At 37.8% G+C, this 14,640-nt stretch overlaps 1 protein-coding gene across 4 annotated transcripts in view; it reads left to right on the top strand.

Moving 5' to 3' along the window:
• The window catches only part of LOC128880426 (monocarboxylate transporter 3), a 43,053-nt gene that overhangs the window by 7,329 nt on the left and 21,084 nt on the right, over positions 1–14,640 (top strand). The window lies entirely within an intron of this gene.

The following is a 14,640-nucleotide window of genomic DNA, read 5'->3' as shown; positions in this document are numbered from 1 at the left end:
CAATAAATTTTACCCAACTCTGAATTCTGCCCATAAAAGAAGTCGGTTAAATATTAAGATTTCTCTTTACTCGAGAGTTCGATCCAGATAAAAATTAATACACGAGTTCTGGTAAATTGCATTCTTAGTAATAGCAGCGTAATTTCATTTTTTTATTCCGGCATACGCTTGACCGTAAAACGGGTGTGACATCTGTTTCCACTCCGCGGACCGTGAGAACGTCCGCGTGACGTAGGCGACTTAACGATTACCTAATTTCCATACGGAGGGGCTCGACAGTGATTAGAATATTAATTTTGAATCGGTAATCGGACCAACCTATCGATGAATCGACCTTGTTTCACTGGCGCGTGGTGCTTGGGACTTTTATGGAAACTTCTCGTGCTCTACAACGTGCTCGACAACGTGCTCTCCTATTTACGCGCGATACGATTACAAAAGTAGTCAGCAATTATATTCAAACATCGATATACGTTCAAATAAATTTGCAATCCACGTGTTGCGTGTCTACAACGTTTATAGTACAGTAGACACTCCCATATTCGAACTAATAGGTAGACAGAAGTGGATAGGGGAATTTTTGGATAATAGAACAATTACCTTCTTTTGCATCAAACATCATTTATTCGAGTAGAAGCGAACAAAATTAAGCGTCTTTCAACGTTCAAATAAAATTGCAATCCACGTGCTGCGTGTCTACAACATTTATAGTACAGTAGACACTCCCATATTCGAACTAATAGGGAGACAGAAGTGGATAGGGGAATTTTTGGATAATAGAACAATTACTTTCTTTTGCATCAAACATCATTTATCCAAGTAGAAGTGAACAAAATTAAGCTTCTTTCAACATCCAAGGGTCAACATTAGAGAATATACGATCACGTTACACTACTCGACGATCGAACTCCTAGACATTGCATCGGACTCCTAGTGCATTTATGGCACAGAAATTTGTGCATTTATGGGACAGAAATTTGTGCATTTATGGAGACTACTGTATTCGGATAACGGGGGTACGGATACGGGAATCCCTACTGTACCGTGCAAGAGTCTTGAGTCAGTTGTGTGTTACATATTCCACATTATTGTTGCCAAAGAAAGACATTATTGTATTCCTTTGTGTTCCTATACGTTGCATTTATTTAATTAACACAGATCTATTTGAAATGTAACGCGAGCTTCGCATGGTGTCCCAAGATTTTTGCGGCCACTATTCGTACAATTACTATCATTCTAATTCCAACGTTTATTTTCTCTATCTTTCGTTCCTTGTTCGTCACTTTTATCTAGATAAAACATTTGCCTATCACTGGCCTCCGATTCCTCGACCACTCCTTCGTTTCCGAGAGCGAACAACAATTCGATAAAACCGTCGTGTACGAACCGACACTGGCAAATATAGTTCCCTCGTTCTTTCACTTTCCCTGACCTGGGTGAAGCTCGAACAAAAGAGCGTCGGTGAGGGGTTGCACGGGGGTGTGACGGTCCAGTGGCCCGCAACAGGGACAGCGCCGGGGGTTTATTGGCCCGTTTGCGGCTATTTCTGAAACTCTCATCTAAAGACACTAAAAAGACACTAAATATACAAATCGCCCGCTACCGTGTCCTTATGTCGAAGACGACATTCGTTCTTTTATCGAGGGATTATCCTACACACCCCATCACTTTCACATGTAGATACAAATGCTACATGCTTGTACAGTAGAGCCTCCATTATCGGAACTTCAACACTATTCCACTCTAATAGAAAAAAAAGTCTAAATTAAAGAAGAATAGCAGTATTTTCAAAATTAAATTCCACTTCTCGATTTCGATATTCATGTATAACTTGTCCTCGCCAAGAAATCTCATTACTAGACCGTGGATCTTTATGCATTTATAAGAAATTTGAATATGCAAGAACCTACAGAATGCAAACAATATGAAAGAATATAAAAAAAGATTGAAAGTAAAGTTCGTGTTGTAATATTTGCAGAATAAAATAAATTCCTATTTAGGTTAAATTTTTGTAGGCATGCTCGCGAAGATTTTATTTTGCATAAAGATCCGCTGTCTACTCGTTACAGTAGAGACTCCAGTATCCGAACTAATAGCGAGACAAAAGTGGCCAGATAGTGGAATTTCTGGATAATAAAACGATTATTAGGTTGTCTGTAAAGTCCGTGGCGATTTTTGGTTGGTGGTACAGGCGATATAGAAGATTGCAAAAGCTTTGCTTATCGTGTTAGTCGTGTCAGTTTTACATTCTTTTTAAGCAATAGAATATATTGGGTTGTCTGTAAAGTCCGTGGCGATTTTTGGTAGGTGGTAATGGTTGAAAAGAAATAACGTATACATCCCTTAAAAGATGGAAAGGTTGTGCGACAAAATGGTACCTATGTAATTCAATAAATAACATCAAAATTCAAACGTGGCCTTGAATTTTTCTTAAAAATTGCCACGAACTTTCTGGACAACCCAAAATATCATTTATTCAAGTAGAAATGAACAATATTGAGCTTCCTTCAAAAGGGTCCCGCTAAGTCACATAAATTTTGTATTGTAAGCAGCTTGGTAGAATTACATTCCAGTTGTACCTCAAGTCCAGTTGTACCAAACCATACAAGTCCTTTTTAACCGACCTCGAAAAGGGTGCATCGTATTTAGTATGTTGTATTTAATAATTTAACCAAATTCATCGAGAGCCGGTGATTAATAAAATAATTTTTGGAAAGAAAATATAACCGACTTCGAAAAAATATCAAAACTGCACTAACAAGTATGAAATAATTTCTAGTTAATTGACACGAATACTTGCCAGTTCTAGTTATAATTGGTTAAAAGTACGAAATAATTTCTATTTTCTTTGTATTAAATTTTGTTAAATAAACTTTTCGGTAGTCGGTTAATATAGAAATGGTTTAAATAGAAATTGTTTCGTACTTTTCAGTGCATTTTCTCATACTTTTAAGCAATTACAGAGCAATTGTGTCGTTATATAAATACACGCATACCATTACCATTCGTTCAATATTATTTAATATACTTCAATACAAAACTACTCGATACAAAGCTACTCGATATAAATATACTTCAATACAAAGCTGCTCGATACAAATATACAAATATACTTCGATACAATAGGTCAACACAAAGGAAATAGAAATTATTTTATACTCTTACGCAATTATATCTAGAGCTGGTGAGTATTCATATAACCTAACTAGAAATTATTTCATACATTTTAGTGAAATTTTAATGTTTTTCGAATTCGATTTCATTCTTTTTCCAAAAATTATTCTATTCAAATGATTCGAATGCTTCGACACGAGAAAGCACGTTGCGTGGATAGCAGAACATGCGGATAATAGAACATCCGTATATCAGAGTGTTCGGATAATGGGGGTACGGATGCGGGAGTCTCTACTGTATTTCGTTATTATCCGATCAGTTCGTTATCCCTAGATTTATTTCAATAATCGAGGCTCGATTCCTAAAATCGTCGAGTCCACGAACCGGCTCCAAATCCGTGTTGACAATTTCTGAATCTATCGTTTTCGCTCCGTCCCTCTTTCTCTCTGTTTATGTTGGTAAATAAATGCACAACGAATCAGCAGATAAGTTGTTTCGAACTTTGGCCCCGGCATGTGGCCCCTTCACCTCTTTCACCACTTTAGGCACGATTGTGTGTTTATACACAGTGTACAGCGTGTCTTAAGCGTTCCATTCACGCTCGCGAATTGGAGTGAATGGGGAACGTCGTCGTGTAGTCCTCCCTAAAGTACGCGCTGGGAATTACTGTTGCCACCCATTCTTGCGGGGACGAAACCTCGAGGTCGGGACACCGTTTCGATAGCCTCGCGACATTTATATCGAGAATTGCCCCCCACCCCCTCCCGTTCCTCTGGTTGCATGCTCGTCGTGTCACAATGTTGGCCGATATTAATTTCCATGCCCATCTTGTATCGAACTGATTTTTATATGGGTCTAACGCGGAGGTTCCCGAACCTTTTTGTCCTACCGCCCCCTTTTCAGAGAAAATATTACTCAGCGTCCCCTGGAAATTAAATTCTTTAAAATTTCGATAGCAATTTATACGAAATATGTATGCATCGATGTTTCTACCTTTTTCGTAAAATATAGCAAAGAAAGGTGTAAATTAGAAATATCGAACGATGAAATTATGAAACTATTTATTGAACTCGGAATAGAATGTAATGCAAAAAAAAAGTTAAACGAGAAGGATGAACCTGGTGTGCTGCTAACAATTTAGTAATCGTTGAATACCGCCCTAGGTTAACTAATACCTTTTAGAATTAAAAATTTACGTATGTAATTTATACAAATTATTGTCGGTTACCCTTGAATCTTAAGGTGGGAGATGTTGGATATCGCTTAGGTTAATCTGTATCTCCTGTACTGTATTTTTTTGTGATTTTGGAAAGGACTTTCATGTACTGGCAGCTCGTTTCGATTTCGCATCTTTTTCTACTTTCTTGTAGTTTTCTATGGGGATCTTTTATTTTTCTATGATAACTCCTCGAGTCCTCCACTTTTTCACGTATCTCCTGTACTGTACCATCTAATCTTCGCTACTTTAGGTTAGTCGGTAGTTTTGTCTTCATGGGATAAGTAAATATTTTTAAGTTTCAAACCTATTCATCCGTCCATACACCAACTAAGCATTCGACCCACGTACCCTTGCTCGCTAACTTCGAATAACACGTCCGACTCCTTAACATCCTACGATTCTCATTGGTCCATCCCCTTATTTCCACCACCTTCTGAATCCTTGAACGCAAACTTTTATAAGGCACACCAAAAACTCCACTCTCGAGCTTTTTCGTAACATAATACAACAGGAGTAGGAACGTAGCGGTAATATAGTTTCGAAGTACCGAATTGTATTAGAAACCGAACTTGTAATAAATCGGAATCTAACATAATCCTCGGCTCTATTTTCGTCAACCAGTAATCTTAAATCATCGCGATTGACTATTTCCAATTGGTTTCTATTTTTTTGCTAATAACTTTTGAATTACAGCCCATATTGGCCATCAGCGCCCCCCCCCCCCTGAATTGCTGGGCAGCACCCGCCAAGGGGCTGTGGTGCCCACTTTGGGAATCACTGGTCTAACGGATATCAGTCGTAGAAATTAATTCTGTGCTTTTACAATCGTTCGTTTATTGTTTATTTATTACTTTGTCGTAACTGTACTTCAAGTAGAAATATTTGCTCGTTATTTTCTTGGATTAAAGTGCCAAGTTTCTAATCTTATATTTGTTATTCATACTTGGTACATTGTTGGTTTTGAGAAATACGGTCGCTCCTCGTCTGGAGGATCTCATCGATTCCTATTATCGAGGCCTGTTTCTATCTCGAGACCTCGAAATTCCGCCATTTTTCCGGGGAATCGAGCCGCCCTGTTTCGAGGATCACTCGATCCCTATTTCGAGCTCTATTCTATTGTCCTACTTCGAGGGTCTCTCTGAAGATTCGAAAACTCCGATGAATTTCGTATTAGAATTTTTCCTATATTTTGAATTCGAATTTTTCCTATACTTTGAATTCGAATTTTTCCTATTCATCGTATTAGTACATTTGGCTATTATTTAAAAAAAACAACAGTAAGAACGTAAGCAGGAATAATTAGGAAAAATATTGGTTTGTTGTTTTATGTTCGTGTTTGCAGGAAACTTCCCCAGTCGGTTGTCTCATACTTTATTCTGTCACACAGACACGTTGTAAATTATTCTTTAGGGTTCCTTGATTCATTGCAACGTTTGTAAATTATCGTAGGCTTACGAGGTTCCCGAATTCGCAAAATGTTGACGAATAAGTATCGTTGCACGTGTAAATTCCACGGGTGTAAATTATTCTGGATTTTGCGTTATCGCTCGTCTTTGGTTTTTTAGTCAGAAAATCGCTCAAGAATCACTTATTCTTATCAAAAATCGACGAAATCTGAGAGATCGATGTCTCGGCACGTGTTTAAACAGGTTGCAGGTTGTAAATCACTTGGAGTTTTGATATCGATCAGACAAAAGCGCTATCGTATCGTAAATCCATCAAGATTTCAGTGTCTACACGATGTTCGAAAACAGATAGCGATCCCCGCTAATTACATTATCGTTTGACTCGTCTGCAAAACGATAATAGATCACCACTCGAGAGATTGGAACGCTTCGAAACTAGCCATTTACATTCGCTTTTACTCATTTACTTTCAACTAAAAATAGGGGGAATTTCAGTCATTGTGATATTTTTAAAATAGTTCAAAAAATACAGGGCCCCGAAGTTGAGTCTTTTCATTGACTTTCGTGAGAATTTTCCTCTCAAATAAATTTTTATATACATATATAGTAGAGACTCCCGTATCCGTACTCCCATTATCCGAATACCCTGATATATACGTGCTTTCTCGTGTCGAAGCATTTGAATCATTTGAATAGAGTAATTTTTGGAAAAAGAATGAAATCGAATTCGAAAAACATTAAAATTTCACTAAAATGTATGAAATAATTTCTAGTTAGGTTATATGAATACTCACCAGCTCTAGATATAATTGCGTAAAAGTATAAAATAATTTCTATTTCCTTTGTGTTGACCTATTGTATCGAAGTATATTTGTATATTTGTATCGAGCAGCTTTGTATTGAAGTATATTTATATCGAGTAGCTTTGTATCGAGTAGTTTTGTATTGAAGTATATTAAATAGTGTTGAACGAATGGTAATGGTATGCGTGTATTTATATAATGCCACAATTGCTCTGTAATTGCTTAAAAGTATGAGAAAATGCACTGAAAAGTACGAAACAATTTCTATATAAACCATTTCTATATTAACCGACTACGAAAAGTTTATTTAACAAAATTTAATACAAAGAAAATAGAAATTATTTCGTACTTTTAACCAATTATAACTAGAACTGGCAAGTATTCGTGTCAATTAACTAGAAATTATTTCATACTTGTTAGTGCAGTTTTGATATTTTTTCGAAGTCGGTTATATTTTCTTTCCAAAAGTTATTTTATTAATCACCGGCTCTCGATGAATTTGGTTAAATTATTAAATACAACATACTAAATACGATGCACCCTTTTCGAGGTCGGTTAAAAAGGACTTGTATGGTTTGAGGTACAACTGGAACGTAATTCTACCCAGCTACTTACAATACAAAATGTATGTGACTTAGCGGGACCCTTTTGAAGGAAGCTCAATATTGTTCATTTCTACTTGAATAAATGATATTTTGGGTTGTCCAGAAAGTTCGTGCCGATTTTTAAGAAAAATTCAAGGCCACGTTTGAATTTTGATGTTATTTATTGAATTACATAGGTACCATTTTGTCGCACAACCTTTCCATCTTTTAAGGGATGTATACGTTATTTCTTTTCAACCATTACCACCTACTAAAAATCGCCACGGACTTTACAGACAACCCGATATATTCTATTGCTTAAAAAGAATGTAAAACTGACACGAGTAACACGATAAGCAAAGCTTTTGCAATCTTCTATATCGCCTGTACCACCAACCAAAAATCGCCACGGACTTTACAGACAACCTAATGTATTCTACTGTTACAAAAAAATCAGAAATCGACAGGACAACCTAATAATTGTTCTATTATCTGAATATTCCACTATCCGGCCGCTATGGTCTCCCTATTAGTTCGGATATGGAAGTCTCTACTGTACAATTGTTGACCGTATGAACGCCATTTATTTTTTGGTTTTACCGATAGAGGGTCGTTTTTTTCTCCAAGGTCGAAAAGTTTCCTCCACACGAATATCAGTAGCTGGAGTGCTCGTTGTTTCGGATGCTCGAGCGCGATTGATTAATAAAGATTATTCTGCGATCACTCGTCATGCTTGATTACTTTCGAGTATTTACGAAATTCTTGGCGATAGATAAAACCCTTTCAGTGTTGTCGTTGTACGTCGAACCTTACTTTTATAACCGACAAATATTCCATATAATTTCACTCATTTCCATTTTTCATTTTCCGCTTTTAGTTTTCGCTCTCGTATCATATTTTCCATATTCCACATTAAATTTTCCCTTTTCCTTTTGCATTTTCTATTCGTTTTTCCTTCCATCGCTGCTTTTTCTTATCGTCGCAAGGTCACATTCCTCTAGTAAATAATCCTTTAACGAAAACAATTGTTCCGCCAACATCGAACGTTACTCTCGATCGTGCAAATATTGGCATCCACTCGATTTATCGATTAGACAGAGATTTAACGACGACGCAGGGTCGCGACGATCTTTATGTAGTTCATTTCAATATTTATTCGCGACGCTATAACTTTCCACTTGATTGTTGTTTCATGTGTCGAAAGAACCGAGATAAAGGGGAAAGACAGATTCTTTTTTCGCGGATCACGGTCCGCGGCCAACCATTCCTTACTCGTACATAATAAACTAAAATTATACACACAATAATACACGCGTAACAATTCTACTTAAAGGTTATTGTAAACATTTCGAGTATCATTTCCGAAGTTCTCTTCGCATAAAATCTTAATTTTATAACTTTTATTATTTTATAACTTTTATTATTTTATAACTTTTTTCCTCCATTTTCACTCGATTTACATTTATCACGAAACTTTTTATCGCGTACGATTTTTTGGCTTTATTTTTAACCGTGCTCAATGAATTATCTCAACTTTGTTGTTGCATTTGCCGAAATATAAATTCAAGACGTTTGGAGTGACTTCACCTTACGATATAATTAATTAAAATATTTGGAACGATTCTTTTTAACGCTAATTAAACGAGATCGAATAAGGTTTTCATCTTTTTCTATCTCCAGCTTAGCGAACGATTCTTGGCGTCCTCCTCAACGATCCCTAGATCCTCCGCGTCCGGTACCAATTGAGAAGCACGAAAATTTCACAGAAAACCTGACAATTTTCCAATTAGACTCAATACAGAAGCTGAATCGAATTGAACGAGCCCCATAAACGGGGCCTTCTTTCCTGGCATGAAAACGAATTGTTTGTTTCCGTGGCGTTTCCAGGAAGACGCCATGAATGCCAACCTAACGGGCTTGGAAACGAGTTGGCTTCTTGGACCAAGTTGAACACACTTCCTCCTCCTTAACAAGCTAATTACGTTAATCAAATTTCCTTCCTAGCAGATACAATAGTACAAGTAAACAAATACTTCCTCTCTATTATAGTCTTATTTTTATCACAGAATTTTATTCGATTCGAACATTTACTTCTTAATTTCTGGAAGTAAAGATCGCAAATTAAGCCAGAATTTTATTTAGAATTCCTCGGCAAGTTAGGAAGTTAGGAAGCTAGAACTCGGTTAGAAACTTGGATCTTAGATAGGAAATGAGAATTATTTTTCATTTGGTAGATCGAAACGTTTCGTTTCGTTACCAATAAGTTTCGGAGCAACGTATCCGATACGCAGCAAGCAAACATCTAAAATTACCACTTAGCCGTTCTGGTGCACGCGTAACAGCCAATTATCTGTATAGTAACGTTTTAATAATCGTTTTATGGGACCATTAATGCCTTTTATCTGGGTTAAGCAATAAGACAAAGAGCCGGGTGTAACCAACAAAAGCACGTGCACGCATTCATCGATTGGTTTGTGGCGATGATAGACACTTCCTGAAAAACAGTTCTGAGAAACTGGAACGATAAACAATAACGTGCCGACGGTTATAATTAGGCTGATTTTACGGGGACGACGAGATTATTTATTTCAGTCTCTGTGCGACAAACATAAATACTACGTTCGATATAAAAAGCTACACTTTTTACAGAAGAAGCATCATTCGAGTCCAACGAGGAATTTAATGCGAATTGATGATTGCTTTTTAACCGACTTCGAAAAGGAGGAGGTTGCTCAATTCGACATGTATATTTTTGTACTAGAAATCAATTTTTAGATTAACACGTTGATCGCCACGTCACCCATATATGGGCGACAGTGCTTTTCACTGAAAAACGAAAACTATTCATTTTGAAAGTTAAGTGTCATAGAAAATAAATTTAAATGAAATACTTGAATTTCGATGAAGTTACAAAACTAAATACCAAAATAAATGTTTCATTACGCAGTTTCCAAAAGTCTGTAAACAAAATGAAATCGCGGTAGAAATTTTCAAGAGTATCAGTCTGGCAGTGAACGTGTTAAGGGTCCGTTGCAATTTTTGATTCGAGAAGATAAGACCATTTGCGTTTGAACAGAGTGTATTAGTAGCCACCTGGAGGCACATACTCGAAGTATTGATAGCTGATATCTGAAATCATCCACCTCGAATCTTTGAATCCTTAGAATATCCAACCGTGACTACATACAGTTCATTCGAACAGGTGTAAAGGACAAACAAAAGTGAAGAATGCGTTCTTGCTGCAATGATAATGCTATTAACACTATGCCGTCCGATGGTACCACTCCAGCGCCATGCGAAAACTATCAATCAGTTCTACGTTCTACCGGCGTCAAACGAAAAAATCTCGATTTGATATGCGGACGGCATAGTGTTAACACATTAAGGACCGCTCACGAGTTTTATCGTGTTTTCTACACGCAGTCTCTCGATGTGCGGTCCTTAATCTGTTAATAATAATTGCTCGTTAAATGGTGCGTTTATACGCTCAAACTATTTGCGCGAGCCAATTCGTGCAAATGAACCGAATGAAATATTGCCGTTCACACGTTTAGTTCGATTCGCACAATTGCGAAGTGAGGAACCTCGTGAATTGTAGTTTGTTGTGTCCGAAATGGAAAATCTGGACGAATGCGTATGTTTGAGATTGTAACTGAGGCTCGGACATTGTTTACACGCAGCAATTTCAAGCCTAATCTCGAGGCGATTTTCTGTCAGGACAGATCTCACTCGAGCCAAATTTTTGGCTTGCGCAGACTTTCATGCCTGCGTTCACACGCTACAATTTACTTGTGCAAGCCGGCTTGTGCAAACCGATTTGTGCAAACCGATTTGTGCGAATAGCTTGACCCATGTAAACGCACTTAAACATCCTTTCTTTCTTTTTTCTTTATTATAGTGTAGTCGAGTCTGACTGTTTGCACTTTATTGTCTATCACTATAATTTGAAGTTTGCGTCTCTCAGAAACTTGACAATTGCTTTATAAATTTTAAGTTTGTTCATCGATAACAATCCGTATATACTTTGGTTCGATTCGACTATCTCTTTTCCTATTTTACTTCTAAGCGCCGGTCTCCTTAAACATGTGTGTTTTTTGTTTGGCGTTTATTAAAAAAAAATAAACAAATACGGACTTTAAATCTGTGTAGGTCTAGTAGTCCTCGATATAAAAAATACAAGAATAGAAATATTTACATTGCTACATGTAATACTTAATAGTAGAAGTCACCTTAGCCTAAGTGTATCTCTTTGTACTAGATATGATTTTATTCCAAGTGTAGTATGTCTGTATATATTTCTGTGTTTATTGTATTGTTGGTGTCCTTCTGTGATTCGGAGTTTTGTGTATATTGTTGTTTTGTTTTCTGTTAAATCTGTAAGTTGTTTTCTTTTAGGAACTCGGCGATTATCCGGATTGCTGCTAAGGTTAGGTTCCTGTAAAAGTTCTTCTGCCTCGAAGGCAGTGCGTCTTGTGCAGTTTCTCTGTCATAGTCTTCCTTTTTTTTTTGTGCGTATAGTGGGCAATTCCGAAGTATGTGATCGAAATCTTGCAGTTCGTGGCCACAGCCACATTCGTTGTCTTTGGTCATTCCTATTCGTGTCAGGGAGGCAGCGAGATTGCAGTGATTACTACGATATCTGCATACCCATGATGTGGCGTATCTTTACAACTTCCGATCGTGGAACCACGGTTTTGTGGATTTTTTATAGAATTTTCCAAAGTATGTTTCGCCTTTTTGAGCACCTCCTTAAACATCCTGGATCTTTAGTAACCACCTAGTGTCAAATACTCGAAGCATTCCTAACCGATACCTGAAATCATTCACCTCGAACCTTCAGATCCCTAAAATACCCACCTACGAGTACCCACGTCACATTTCAACCCTTCGGTAGAGCGAACTAAACCGAGGAATGGATTCTTCTTACCGCATCGACGAGAATCGCTTTCGATACGTCCGTTTAATACAGTCGGATGATCGTTTCGCGTTCGTCGCCGTTTCTCCTCGTTTTCGTTATCGTTTTCGTTATCTCTCGGGGGGGTGGGATGCGCGGAGAGCGAGAGGAGAGGACCAGAACGCGTTTGGTATCGAGCCAGAAATGAATTCTCGAACAAACGGACCACTGCATTGTGTCCAGCCCAACAAGATAATGCCTATCGCGTCGTTTTCCGAAGATAATGTAATAGCTCCTTCTGGTTTACCAGCGCGTCGATTAACTCGAACGCGACCATTTCGATATGTTTTCCCCTTAATTTTCTCCCATCGACGTCCATTTTGTACCGCTATTAGTAGACCGCGCTCTATTCTCGGACGCGTCATGGAACCGGGGTTTATTTCGAGATGTCGTCGCGATATTCTGTCACTCGTCTGGGTATCTCTCGAGGAATTCCATTAGTCTGGAAAGTCAGACGAAATACCTGTGCACTGGTTCTCGTGGAAATAGAGCGGGTTCAAGTAATCGTTTTTATATTTTCAAATTGTTTCGGAAAATACAGCCACCGGCACTTTTCACAGCTGGCGAGTTTCGCGTTAGAAAAACGTTTGGTTTCGGTTTGGTGTAATTTTCATTCAACTGGAACGATTTCATTCCCTGGATACCGTTCGTGCGCAGATTTCGAAACCAGGAACCGTGGCGGCGATTCCTCGGGATGACGAAACTTTTCGTAGCGTGTCTCTCTAGCCTTGAATAAATTAATTCTACCGTGCCGAGATTTTTTGGTTATTTCTGGACGAACTGTGCGGAAGAAATTTCCTTCGCGCGGTACCTTGATCCGACCGCGCTATTTTTACTATCTTTTTTGTGCCGTCGTTTCGATTCATCGATTCCCCGACTTCTCTGTCAGGGTGACGTGCAGTGAATTCTATTTTTTAAGGGTGTATACCGAATTAGGAGGTCCGAAAAAAGCGGATTTTCGTGAATTTTTTTAGAATGGTAAAAAATAATTCATTCCATCGAATTTTTTCTCCTATTTTCATACATGTTCGAGTAGTCTGTAGAAATTTTTACAACAAGAAATATTCAAATTGAGTCGACTGCGACGCACATTTGTAGGGCACCTCACAAAAAAACCAAAAGAAATTTTCATTTTCATTCATTTCTCATCTATGTAAACTAAGAAAATTCATACAACCAAAATTTTAAACAACTTTTTTAACCGGTTAAAGTGACTTTTTTTCACCCAAAGAACTCGTTCTTCTTTCAAACTTGCAGTAATTTCACATTTCAGAAAATTTCTTTTGGTTTTCTTTTTTTTTGTGTCAAACCAAAATTACGAACTGCATCTTTCCCGCCGATAGGAGGTTTTAATTCTGAGGTGGCCTACAAATGTGCGTCGGCAGTCGACTAAATTTGAATATTTCTCGTTGAAAAAATTTCTACAGACTACTCGAATATGTATGAAAATAGGAGAAAAAGTTCGATGGAATTAATTATTTTTTTCCATTCTAAAAAAATTCACGAAAAGCCGCTTTTTTCAGACCTCCTAATTCAGGATACACCCTTAACCGACTTCGAAAAGGAGGAGGTTACTCGATTCGATATGTATACTTTTTTTGTTAATGTATGTTGGACAATTTATTTCAATATGAATTTTTAATAGAATTTAAAATTAAACAATTGGGTGATTCGATAGAGTATTTGATACTTCTATAGATTCATTCGGCATTTCAAGAATCAGTTTTTCTTTTTTCCTAAATAAAAGAAAATTCATGCACCGCAGTGTGAATTCCAAAATCACATCGTTCATCTTACAAGTTGTCTCGCGCCAGGAGGAAAATGTCCTCCCTAGTCGTCTACCTTCCCAGATTATCAATTAGGGTATCAATTAGGGTATCAATTATCGCCGTCCAAGCCTGATCGGTCCCAAACACGGGTAGCTGGTGTCTCCGGAGTACAGATCACGATCACAGGCCAGCAGATAAGCGTTATCAGATGAACAGTAGCGCAAATCAAATTAGTTTAGCTCAGCTAGGAATGTTTATCTCCTCGGTGATGCATAGTTCGTTACTCTGGACGAAGCACTCCGCGGAAAACAAGTGAGTAACCGCTTGCCAAAGGTCGGCGTTCACTGATTCACTGCAGGGCATAAGAACCCTTCGACCCAGGTCATCGCGAGTACTCGGTTCGGAGCTCCCGTCGCACGATCGTCGCTCCATTAGCCCAGGAAAAATTGCTGGCGAGGTAACGTAGCTTGAATCGTTATAGCGACTTGGAATATCAATTTTGAAAACTTGGTCGTTTTGGTCGATAGTGTCGGGTTCGTTTCAAACATTGCATGGATCGAGGGTGTATTAATTCTGGGGGTGAGTAGTTGAAGGAAAATGCAAAATAGGTTTGTGTGTTACACGATTGAGGTATAGAAGAATGTATGATTCGAAAGGGAGAGAAAATTTAGGGGATTTGAGGTATAATAGAGACAAGATTCAAGTATTTTGAAGTACAACACAGAAGAGATTCAAAATATTTCTAAAGTAACATGATTCGAAAGGGAGAGAAAATTTAGGGGATTTGGGGT

The sequence above is a fragment of the Hylaeus volcanicus genome, chromosome 7, assembly GCF_026283585.1.
Source record: "Hylaeus volcanicus isolate JK05 chromosome 7, UHH_iyHylVolc1.0_haploid, whole genome shotgun sequence".
NCBI classification, from domain to species: Eukaryota; Metazoa; Arthropoda; class Insecta; order Hymenoptera; family Colletidae; genus Hylaeus; species Hylaeus volcanicus.
This window is presented reverse-complemented; position numbering and strand designations above follow the sequence as displayed.